The sequence below is a fragment of the Ambystoma mexicanum genome, chromosome 10 (genome assembly GCF_040938575.1).
Source record: "Ambystoma mexicanum isolate Mex_15411 chromosome 10, UKY_AmexF1_1, whole genome shotgun sequence".
In the NCBI taxonomy this organism is placed as follows: Eukaryota; Metazoa; Chordata; class Amphibia; order Caudata; family Ambystomatidae; genus Ambystoma; species Ambystoma mexicanum.
The window spans coordinates 99,906,994-99,920,226 of NC_090932.1; the positions used below are offsets into that span (position 1 = coordinate 99,906,994).

At 49.5% G+C, this 13,233-nt stretch overlaps 1 protein-coding gene across 6 annotated transcripts in view; it reads right to left on the bottom strand.

The window, feature by feature from the left end:
- The window catches only part of LRCH3 (leucine rich repeats and calponin homology domain containing 3), a 1,351,362-nt gene that overhangs the window by 1,085,458 nt on the left and 252,671 nt on the right, over positions 1-13,233 (bottom strand). The gene's annotated exons all lie outside the window — the stretch shown is intronic.

Sequence of the window (13,233 nt, forward strand, 5' to 3'; positions counted from 1 at the left end):
GCTTCAAAAGTGCTCCAGTCCCGGAATGTGCCAAAAGTATGGAGGAAAGGAGACGGGACGTAGGAGTAAGAAAATCACTAAAATCACTAAATGGGTCAATGTTTCAACACCAATGCAAAAACAGACACTGCTGGTATAAGACATGGCAGACCAACTCCTGCTACTGCTTTAACATGCACAGCATTAAACATGGCACGGGCCAATAGTGACCTGTGATATGGACTCAAATTTAAGATATGGGGCAATCGTATCAGAGGAAGAAAGTGGGAGATAAAGTTGTACGTAGACCCATTAAGACGTATCTTCTCTATTATTGGCCCAGAGCGCCAGGAGCAGTGATCTTAATGCCGAAATGGGATACTGCCAAGTCAAATAGGCTGACAAGATTTGGTTCGAGAATGTAATATGGAACCGCACACTTCAGTCACATAACTTTGTACAGCAGGTGTTGCCAATTATCCTATTTACTTAGTTTCATATTGCAGTACACATCATATTAAGTCACTTACGAGAACTGCTTTGCTACTGAGCATACTGGTCTACCATAGCCATACCTTGAGGCTTAGCCTAGTTCTGCAGCCAGAACTAGAATGTAACTTTTTTTTACTGTGCTACTTGATATTTAAATAGGATTTTTTGTTAAACAAGTTTCTACTGAACTAGAAAATTATAAACCAGTTCACGTTTGCACTTCTTTCCCAAATACAAATCAAAATACATCCCCCCGCAAACCCCAATATTTTGGATGTACAATACATGTTCAAATTGTACTTTTTCGGTACCCTCCTCATCCCCTTCAGATGCCAGTCACTACATATGATATAGTTCCCTTAAGTTAAAAGCCCTAACTTTTTCTATACAGGCCACAATATAAATGTCTCGATGTTTTAATGAACTGCAAGGAGACATCCTTGCTCTCCTGTGGGTAAAACCAAATAAGAGGTTGCCAGAGTTTTAAATAGGACGCTTGTACTTATTGCATCTCTGCCAGTAATCGCTCGAAAACCATTTGCTGTAGCTTAGTCATTAATTCAATTTCTGAATGAGGTTCTCTTCTCGCCAAAGAGCACCAAGCTGGCAGTAAGTAAGACTGCAGTCATCACTGCATCACTCTGCGTTCTTAGTAAGTACTTTTCTTCCACCGTGCGACCCAGTACAACAGGCCAAGACAACCGAATCTGGATCAGTGAGCCACTATCGCCACATTTCATGCAACAGCATGTAATGTAATAGGTGTTTGGTACCATCTATGAAATAGCTTTTAAGCTGAAGACATGTGCAAGATATCTTAGCCCCAACCTAAGCAGACTCCCACTCCTCATCCATGAGTTTCCCCATTTGCTCTGATAAGGCCAAATTGTCATCTTGGAAGAATTAAAACATTTCTTTCCAAGTGTGCTAATGGTCTGCTTGCGCTAACTCGTATCAGACAGTGCCTCTAAAACCCCAAATTGGGGTTTAGAGGTCTCAAGACAATTTTTCCTCTTTCAAAGAGATTGCATAGTCAAGCACCATCTGCATCTTTACAGTTAGAAAAGCCATCACATCCCAGACACGGGTTAAAGTCAGGTTTCCATTAAATCGGATTTTTGAGACAGACAATACCCTACCTCCATTCATACCAGCCAATAGGCAGTGTTTGGTTGGAAGGGAATAATCAGTCAATGTAATGATGCTTTCTCACCTTATGTCGGTCAGTCGATCAGTCCAAGGCAGTTTCTGGGTGATTTGGTGCTTTTACAAGCAATTGCTGTAGGTCTGTGGTTAGTCCGCCTCACTCAATTTCTGGTGCAACAATTATGTAACCTGGTGTACAAACCAAAAAAATCTAATGTCACCTATTAAAGCCCAACTGCACAGATTCAAATAGTAAGGTGGTGGTAGTGTTTTCATTTGCCAACAGGCTTTTTATCGATGTCATTTCCAATGCCGAAATTACTTCGAAATAAACCCATCTAAATATATGCCGAGGAGTTTAAAATTGGTTTGGTAGGGGTAAAAGAATAGGGAAATGAGTGCTTTGCGGAGGATCCCCCAAAATAAACTATTTAATGCCCCCCCCCCGACCCCAGGGTAATTTTGGTGTCGGAAAATTACTTCGAAAAAAATGCCAGTCGGCAAATGAGCATGGAACCAAGGGGGTTTCTGACTCTGTAGGATAATTCCAATTAGGAGGCTACTCAGAAAAACAGGCAGCCGATCTTGCATCACCTCAGCTGTTAAGTTAGGTTAGTGGCAGAAGGGGCTCTTTTGAGATTTAGCACAAACGTCCATAACCTTGTAGAATTGCTTGGCTGGCCAGCTGGGAGGGGCACAACATGGTTTCATGCTAAGATGCTGTGCTTAGGTTCTACCTCTGAAAGGCTGATCCACCAGGGAACATACGAGTTGGAGATGCTCACATTCAAGGGTATAAACCTAGACCATCACAAGAGCTCCAACAACTCTGATTGGTACAAGGCTAGGGACATGTTGAATGTTAACCTACTCAGACCTCCGCTCTGAAGTGCCCACCAACCGACTTGTTCAGCACTTTACAAAACTCCTAAAATAATTTAAAAAAGTGCTCAGCTAACAGATGCTGGCAGACCGCCATGTAGTTAGGAGAAAAATTATACATGACAACATGCCCCATTCCATTCGAATGATCCAGTAGTGGTTTTAACCTTGCATTATGGGACCTGTAATCCTGATTTTATAATGGACCGATCTAGGACAAGTGCTGACATGCAAAGTTCGAACCAGGACAGGACTACCAACAACCGAATGGAATGGGGCACCTTATATGTGCAAATAGCCACACAAGGATATCCTTCACCATCTGCTGTCCCTCACAACTTCAACAATTTAAGGCCCTCAAAGGCAACATGCCTAGGATGGCTAAGAGTACTCTACCAAACGCTGGGAACTTGGGCGCTTATTGTTGCCTTATAAAGGCACAACTACGAGATATTTGCTTTGTAGAGCTGCAAGGAGGAGGGCAGGACAGCAGATCAAGAACAGCAGCGAGGTGGTGGAGGGTCGGGAGAAGAGAAAAATAGTCCTCTGATAATTTTGGATATACAGCAAGGGAAGCAGATCATAAAGGATCAATGTGGGGAGCTAACAACAGAGCACAGTGAGACATTTTGCATAAAGAGAACTACAAATAGGGGCACAGATTTCCCAGTCTCTGGTTAGGGAGGAGGTGTTGGCCTAACTGTCAAGTAGGAGGAGCTATCCCCTGAAGTTGTGGATCTTCAGCTCCTCCTGCGAAATGTGAAAATGAGGGGGCGAGTCGGGGTTCGACAATGCAGAGGTTCCAGCGTCTGGGTGTGCAGACAGGAAAGCTGGTCTTTTGGTTCTTTCCTTCCTGCAATGGTGGAGTTAAATTCTGCACATGTCCCGGCTTCCGGTGGGTAATATGCCTTTGGAGATGCTGAGCTTCTCAGCAAAGTAACCCTGGGAACCGAAGGGCAATAGCCTTGTAGATGATTCTGCAAGATGTGAAGGTGGGAGGTGCTTGCAGCGGGCGACAGTGCAGTTCGAGGAGGGTCGGTGGGGTTATGTGGTCAAATTTGCAGAGTCTTTTCAAGAGTCAACCAGCAGCATGCAGGACGCATCTAAAGGGTCCCCTAGGGGGTGGGGTGTTAATTATTGAATATTTATAAGGCAGTTAAACAACAAGACAGTGTTTCAAAGTGCCCCAAGTGAAGGGAACAAGGAAATGAAAATAATGAATAAATAGAAACAAACAGCGGACCTACTAGGCCTTGTGACATTCAGAGCATGCAAGTGCAGTGAAAAGAAAAAAGGAGAAAAGGTGGCAGAGGGTTGATAGTTTTGCTAAGTGCTATTACGGTCCCCTAGGAGAGGAAGTAGCAGGGGTGCCCGTTGGGAAGGCAACAGGTAAGCGCAAGGGCGAAGAAATCCCAGGCGAAGAGGGAGGTTGACCGCCCAAACAGGTAAGTGCAGGGCGGAGGCAGACCACCAGACAGAGGGCAATTGGGCAGAAGGCCAGGACCCTATTGGGCTTGAGGGACCAGGCCGCCAAGCTCAGCGACAAAGGGGATGGTTAGCACAGGAAGGGGAGAGAGAAGGCGGGGAAGAGAAAGGTCTTGAGGGAGAGGGAGAGATCTACCCCAAGCTCTCTGCTTGGAAAAGTGTTTAATCAGCAGACAGTTGGAGCAAGAAGATCGAAAGGATCTGGAAGGAGAGTATTTAGTAAGAGTTGCAGCTAACGTGGTCCCAGGCCCCAGAGAGCCTTGTGGATGATGCAAAGGGTCTTGAATTTGATCCTTGCACAACCGGGAGCCAGTGGGGAAGATTTTAGAGCTAGAGAGATACAGTCCCAGGGCTTGAGGCCAAGGATAAGTCTTGGGGGCACTATTCAGGATTAGTTGAAGAGGACGGACCAAAGAAAGAGGCAGGATGAGGACAAGGATGTTGCAGTAATCTACCCTGGAGAGGACCAGAGCTCTGGAGTCATTGAGCTTTTGGGGGAAGGTGAGGAAAGGGAGAGTGCCTCTCAGGAGGTGAAGCTGAAAGTGGGCCTTCTTCGCAAGATTCAAGATGTGAGGAGTAAAGGAGAGATACGAGTTGAAAATGATCCGAAGGCATCTGGCATCGTTGGAAGGAGAGGGAGGTGAGCTCATAGAGGGCAGCCAGAGTGCAGGAGGGAAATGGGGAGCAGGTGTCCCGATAGGAAGGAGCTCGGTTTTACTGGCATTAAGAGAGATCATTGGAGGTGCACCAAGACTGAACAGACAAAAAAAGTCAGGGATGATGGGAGATGGGGGAGGGGAGGAGAGAGGGTTTTTGCTAGAAGGAGAGTTGCGTGTCATCTGCATAAGACTTGACATGAGGAGAAAAGGCAGAGATCAGGCGTGCAAGAGGTGCAAGGTAGATGTTGGGGGGGTGGTTGCCAGAGGGACTTCCATGAGGGCATTGCACCATCCAGGTGGAAGGTAACTAAAGTGTGGACAAGTGATCTGAAGTTAGTTGCTCTGCTGTTGCAACGGTACATTGAGCACAATCGGTCGTGCATAATTTGCCCGGTAAAAACAAATGCAGAAACCCTCAAATGAAAAGAATTGTGTAAATGCTGTGCAGACTTCCCAAAAGAGACCGTCTTCCAAATTATGACTGGAGTCTGCAAGTTCAAATAGAGAGTCTTCTAGATAATGTACCTCTTTCTGAAATAAGCTTTCACTGATACTTCAAACATTTACTGTGTCGGAACATTTTCCCATGACCTCAACTCGAGCATTCTGCGCAGTGACAGCTATTTAGTGACACAGAAAGGGCTCCAGCTCTGCCTCCCCTGTGTGTCAAAGTGGAAGAGAGCAAGGCATTGTTTTCGGATGTGCTGGCACAGTGGAGCTGTGCCTTGCTCTTCCTGTTACGCGTGGGGCATCCTTTATCACTTCCACCCTGGAAGCAGAGCAGACCTGCAGCACCAGGAGTGCTGCATCTGTGCCAAGTGGGATGTGGCTTACCATGCTGGACATTTCACACCCCGCTGCCGATTCGGCACACACTCCCTGTGGGAGGGAGTCTGCGCAGTGAACTGGGTATAATGCAACATAAAGTGGTCTTCTATAGCGGCCTTCTGACTTGCTTGGTGGCCTCGCTGCGCATGGCTCTGTGGGAGAGGCAGTTGAGAAACCTATTGTGCTGCTGCTGGATGCAAGCTGGAAGCGCCAGAGACTTGCGTGCCGGCTTGCTTCGGTGTGTTTTTGGGGGAGATGCAAGTTATCTGAAGGGGAGAGCCCAAGATGTGATCAACTGCAGCGCGTTGATTCTGGTGAGCGGCTGCTCTGGAGAGGCGTACAGGAAGAGTGATGGGGCTAAAAATGGAAGCTGTGTCGTTGCTCAATTTATGTTGATGTATTCGCAGAGTGGTCTTCAAACTGTGGGGACGAACGATGTCGGGGGGGGGGCGGCGGGGGACAGAGGAGTGGGTTTTACAATAGAGAACAGCCTGGACTACCTAGCACTTCCCCCTGGCAGACAGATGTAATGTATCTGTGTGCAGCAGGCAGGGGAGTCACGGCAGGATCACATTACCTAGGCCAAGGTGAGAAGTAGAGAGCATCGCTTTGCCTACGCATATACTTTGTAAAGAGCATTGCGACACAGTAACGATTGAAGACTCCGTACAGGTGGGGCGGTGCGCGATCTACACTGCTGCACAGGTGCTCGAGTTCCACTACACGAGTGCCTTCTCTCGATGCACTTTCCGTGTTGAGCGCTCGTTTACACCGAGTGGCGAGGCCTGCCTGCACGATGGAGGGTTTGTAGCTCAATGTGTCCACTGCTGTGGGTAGTTCAGCTGAGTGTACGCTTCTAGGGACTAGACTTGTTCTGCTCCATGTACACCTGTGCGTGTGTTGCGATCCCTGCACACCAGAGGTTTTACATAGGAGGGTGTTGACCACTCGGCACATGCAAGGGGTTGGAGCTGGATGGCAACTGCCGTGGTCCTTGATCTCAATGCACACACGTGCAGAAGACTCTGAACTCCCAGCACAGTGGGTTTGAGATCTATGCAGCCATACAAATAAGTACCAACTTGCAGTCCCTAAAAATACACAAATACTCCCAACAAAAGATAGCAAGTAAACAATAGACGGTCCCCTGTATCCACGACAACGCTCTACAGATGTGCTCGTACCAGTGGTGCCAGCATAGGAGTGCCACGGGAACGAGCTCTTACATTATTACCCATTATGAAGAGCAACTTTAACGTAAAAATGCATCTTTCATAGGGGCAAAAATAGTACGGTTTACAAAAAGGTCTTTTTGCTGGTCTAAAAAAAAAAAATAATCCAAATTGGGAATGGTAATTACTGCTTAAAAAACCCTTTAACTAATGTTTACCAATATAATAGCGGGTAAGGGGGGGTGTGGCAGGAGCTCATGGAGTGAAGCAGCAACGAAGCTGAGCTCCCGTCCTGATATCTTTCATTGATCCTGCTACAGACTGCAACCCTTTGCAATAACTACAGCATTAATCAGATCAAGCATTTATGCTCCCTTGTATCGAAGATACGACGAAAATCGGTACCTCCATTGCCCAGAACGAGGAGTTGAAAAGGTCCCCGGCGACCCACAGCGATGGCGGCCTGATCGGAGCAGGAGCCATTGGCGTGGGAGGAGCCTTATCGCGTCCTGATAACTTGTGGCGCACCAGAGAACGAGCGCCCGTTGTCCACTCTGCGGATCGGTCCCGCGGACCGCAGACACAACGCGACCACGGGAAACACCAAGGACCTCTCTAACAGCAGCACAGAGGTCCCGCACCACGCCGGGTTCGCAGTGGCCCGATTTGACTGACCACCCGTTGAATGAGGGAGCAGCCGCACTTGTGCGCCACCGGTAGGCCCACCACCCCTCCCCGGCGTAATAGAGGAAGTGGAGGCCACCATCACACCGATGCAGAGCGGGAGGTGAAGCTCTGCACACAGCGGCGCCGAGCGGTCCCGGGGGCTCACTCTAACAGCGGCCTGACTGAAGCCGCAACCTCTGGTGGAGGAGGAGCTCACCTGCACTCCGACGACCCGGGGCACACCAGTGAGCAGACGCCCTTGGCTTATGCTGCGGCCTAATCCTGCAGACCACTGACGCAGTGTGACCGCATTGGGAACTGCGGCCTTCAGATACGGCAGCACATAGATCCGACAACAAGCTGGGCTCATACCAGCCCGATTCCACTGCCCGACGGGATGCGAGACTAACCAAACCAACGAGCTACGGATCGCAGCATTATTCCCCCATACACAGCAGAGTGATTAAAGGCTGTCGGCACACTAACAGTGAGAGAGGTGAAAACTTCCACATCATCCTCTCTTTGCGATTCCTGCTGGTTCCCCATAGAGAGCAATCGGAGCTTCGCAGGGACCCACGGGACACGGGCGAATTGCAGATCTGGCGGAGCTCCCCGACTGTGAGCTCGCTCAATTGTGCGCGAACGCCCAGACACGCCTTTAAGGTTAACCCACTACAACTGGGGAGAGTGCCCTCCTGAGCATTATCTGAACACCCCATCGCTGCACCGCCGGCGACCTCAGAGTTAACAAACTGCTTGGGGAGCCCCCCCATTGCCAAGCAGCAACAGGCCCACGATAGACAGTAAGGCCGGGACCCGGTGCGCTGGGAGGTGGTCGTATGCCCCGCTCTACAACCGGATGAAGAGGGGCCCTGCTAAAGCACACCACCTGAGCAGGTTTTGACGGAATTCTGCACTCGGACCACGCACTCCTGTGCCTGTTTTTTCTTTGGATGGCATAAGGTCCATTTGTGGGGGGGTGGACCTTCTCCTAGAGCACGTAACTGAGGGCACCCAAACCAATACCGAGGGCCACCTTCCAGCATATTGACCTGGATAGTAAACCACTAAATAACCCACGCAACGAGAACCAATGTCCACCTCACGGCATAAGAACAAAGGGGCAACAATTATGGACTCCTCAGGAATAAAGCATAAGCAGCACCTCCAACACGAGATCACTACACAGACGGAACATATCCCGCCCAGGGAAGACCACAACAACACCCAGGTGCTACAGGCTATTGCAACACTTCAAACATTCATGGAAACCAAGATAGATGAGTTTAGGGTTGATATGCAGCTCATGCGTCAAGATGCCCGCAACCTAACAGAGGGTAAGCAAGGTGGAAGTAAACTTGCAGGACACCACAGACACTGCTGCAAATCTGAAAATCAAAGTGAGCACGCTGGAAAAACAGGTTGCCGGGCTGGAAGCAAGATCGGAGGAGGCGGAAGGGAGGGCCCGCCGCAACAATACACAGATCCTCGGAATTCCAGAGGACACGGAGGGGTCCAACCCGACGGAATTCGTAGAGTCCTTGATACTCCAGGATGTTGGGGCTGGCAAGCTCACGCAGGGATTCTCAGTTGAGAGGGCCCACCGCTCTTTACAAAAAAAGCCCCCACCAGGATCACACCCACGCCCAATGATCGCAAAGATCCTACATTTCAGAGATAGGGAGAAGATAATTAAGTTCTCCAGAGAAGGAGGCGAGATCAAGCGGAACGACTCCCGGATAGTCATGTATCCGGATTACACCCCCAAAGTCCAACGAGCCAGGAATTCCTTTATTCCAATCAAAGCCCGGTTAAGCAAGCTCAATCTTAAGTACATGCTCCTATATCCCTCCCGCTTCAAGATCCTATACAAAGGGAGAGCGATCTTTCTGGAATCCCTGGCCGTAGCCAACAGGTGGTTGGAGCATAACAATCTAGCCGACGGTGATGACCACACATCCGAACCGGAGGGTCCAGGCACGGACCACTAATCCTACAAATGAAGCCCCGCCAAGCTACGAACCCAGAACACAGCACCTGGTAGATCCTCCGCCACCACGCAGATAGAATTGTGTTTTAACAGACGGGAGCTCAGATGGCCGCACATGAGCACTGTCACTACCCACCTCGCCGCACCCAGTGCCGGCCTGTTGCCAGCACTACATCCGCATTTTATGACCTGGACAGGTCAACGAGATGCGGAAGCCCTCGAGCATTGCCCTCTTGAAGCAACTGCTGAGGACAGTTCTCAATTGTTCCATGTTGTTCATCCACCTTTTCGAGTGGAAGTTGAGCTGTTGGTAAGTCTCCTTGTTTTAAAGCAAATCAGCCACCAGAGGCACGAGAAGAATCGGAATGTACGCTGATCTTAAATAACTACGAGGGACAGAGTCCTAAATACAAATGCATCAATGAGAGGAACTGGGTCAACTTGGACCGGGTGTTCGAACTTTGTCTCCCAATATCATGGCTACGAGCATTAAGGCTGTAACATGGAACGTGAGAGGACTGGGTGCCTATCTTCGCTGTAACAGGATTAAATCCTACCTTTGCAGAAAAAAGGTGGGCCTGGCCCTCCTACAAGGGACCCACCTAACTGATTAGTCCATTGCAACGCTTCAAAACCACTGGGGAGGACAAGGATTCGGATCCTCGTACTCTATATATGCTAGGGGAGTGTTCACATGGATAAGCCCCCAAATTCCCTTTCAACTCAACAGAGCCGACATATACCCGGAGGGAAGGTATGTGATATTGTGGGGCCATATTGAGCAGATGGAAACATGCATTGTTAATTCATACCTACCCAACAGTAACATTCCAGCATATTTAAACCAAATGTATGCCAAGATTACACAATACAGGAACAGACTCTTTATTTGGGGAGGTGACTTTAATTGTGTTTGCAACCCGAAACTCGACATATCCACCCCTCTCCCCGGGGGCCCGCCGGCATCCACCGCAGCACTGAATGCCATGCTAAATCGCCTAGACTTGGTGGACATCTGGCGAGAGCAACATCCGAGTGACCAAGGCTACTCTTTCTTTTCCTCCCCGCACAACCTCCACACTAGGATTGACTATATCTTCACTGGCAGAGAAAGTCTCCCCCAGATCAACACAGCGAGATACTTGGGCCGGACCATCTCTGATCACTCCCTTATTAATAGAATTGTGCAACGCAGGGCCCAGATCTCCTATACCCAAACCGATATCGAATTGCTGGAATCTGGAACTCGAGCTTCACAGCTATTAGAGGAAGAACTCAAGCAGGCTAGAACCGAATGCAAGAAGGCTTGGGACAGGTTGGCCAAGTTTGATTATACCACCAGGACCAACAGGGCACATACTCAGGCGGACAAACCCGGCAGACTGCTGGCCTGGCTATGCAGAAGAGAGCATCCCAGACGCCCAACCACATCCTTGAAGGGCACAGACGCTACACCACTCCTGACCCAACAGGGCATCAATGACACTTTCAACCAATTCTATGCCAACCTGTACCCTCAGGACACCCAAGTACCCCCGGGCGAGATCTCAGATACCCTGGACGAAATAGGTTTGCCTAAACTGTCGCAAACACACAGGGAAGCTCTGGATGCAGGCATCACCAAAGAAGACGTAACTGAGGCGATACATTTCCTGGCCACGAGCAAGGCCCCTGGCAGTGACGGGCTATCCACCGAGTTTTATGAGACTTATGAACCTGAGCTAACCCCACTGCTGCACAAGGTTTTTCAGGAAGCCTACGAACGTGGGATCCTCCCTGAGAGCATGCGTGAAACATTGGTGATTCCAATGCTTAAACCTAACAAGCCTGCCGATGAATGCAACTCTTACCGCCCGCTCGCTATGCTCAATTATGGCGTTAAGATCCTGACGACGATCCTAGCCAAACGGCTCTCCAGGGTGATGGGTGATGTAGTGCATCCTGATCAAAACGGCTTCGTACCGGGCCCCAAAACACCACTGCCAACCTCCGCAGGCTCCAGCACATTTTGTCCCGAACCAACCTAAGCAATGGCTCCTATGCCCTGCTCTCCTTGGACGCCATCAAGGTGTTCAATTCCATCTATTGGGAATGGCTGCTGGCGTCGCTTGGCGAATTTGGCTTTGGAGAAAAATTCATCAGATGGGTCGAGGTCCTGTATACCAAACCAAGGGCACGAGTGAAATCCGGTAGGCTCATTTCCGCAGCATGGGACATACAAAGAGGCACTAGGCAGGGTTGCCCACTCTCTCCCATGCTCTACATTCTTGGACTAGAACCCATTGTCATCTATTTTAGAAAGAAATTCTTCGATGCCGGCATTCGGCTGGACGGCACTGACCACATAATATCCTTGTACGCGGACGATGTCCTCCTCTACATAAGAGACCCGCACCGGAATGTTCCGACTATGCTGGAGGTCCTCGGTAACTTTGCCAGGGTATCGGGCATACAATTCAACAGCAGCAAATCCTGCCTCTTCCCCTTGGGGGGGCCTCAGAAGACTACACCCGGATGACCTACCTCCGTTGGAAGTGAATTGGCACCTCACCACATTCCGCTATTTGGGAGTCAATATATACCACTCGCCTGATCTCATGCATGAGCACAACACAGCAGCAGCTCTACCACCTCTACGTAAGTCAATTGGGTTCTGGTCCCGACTTCCCCTATCTATGATGGAAAGGGCGTCCGCCATCAAAATTATTTTCCTCCCCAGATTTCTCTATGGATTCCAAAATGTGTTTTACTATATTAAAGCTCCCATTTCCCGATTACTAGAGACACTGCTTAAGGACTTCCTATGGGGGAAGGGCAGACACAAATTGGCGCTTTCTACGCTAACCCTTCCGTACCACCAAGGCGGCATTCAACTTCCAGATCTTGAAAAGTACTACTTGGTTGCCCAGCTCAGCTTCGTAGCCAAGTGGCTGGCTGATGACATCACTCCTGAAATGGCATTACTACAACAATTAATTGCCCCACTCCGGCTGAAAGAACTCATTTGGGGCCCCTCCTGCCCCCAACATCTCGTTAGCAAAATCCCCTTCCTGGCCACCCTGGGAAAGCAGATATGGCACAGAACGAAGTCGTTCCTCCGCTTGAAGCATGCATATGCCCCTGACATTCCGCTCCTTTCAGATCTATGCCAGAAAAGCGCGGACCTAGCAGCCATTCGACTCTGGGAACGACTGGGTGTGTACACCTGGGGGGACCTACATAGAGAAGGCTCCTTCTGAGACTTTACCTCCTTGCAACTTGAAGATGGCATACCCACTGGCCAATTCCTTTGGTATCTCAGGATCCGGAAAGTAGCGCAGACCAAATGGGGCGCTTGGCCCAAGGAACCCGAGACCAACTCCTTCATAACACTTTTATACAGCCTGGGGGATGGATGGAGACCGGTGTCCCCAATATACAGCTTTCTCATGGATAGGCCAAATCCCTGCAGCCCCGGACTAAAACTCAAATGGGACGGCGACTTGGGACAGGAAATGACTGATGCAGAATGGGAGAGAGCACTGGCGTTCCCTAAAGAGGTCTCTAGGAACTCCAGAGTTAGACTGATCCAATTTAATGTTCTGTATTGCTCATACCTCACTCCACACAGAATAGCCAGGATCTATGAACACCACCAGCACAACTGCCATGGTGTAACAGAGATAATGCGGACTTGATGCACATGTTCTGGGAATGCATCAAGGCCCGACGACTCTGGGCTGAAGTTGAAAGAACCTACAGGAATGCGGGCATCTCTAGATACAATTGGACCCCTGGAGAAGGCCTCCTAGGAACTTACCCCAGGCTAGCTAAAATCAAGCATACGACGAAGCTTATGGACCTGGCTTGCATCCTCACCAAAAGGACTATCGCCATGGCATGGAAGCGACCCCCACGTTTTCAGACATGGCGCAACGAACAGGAACGCTGGGTC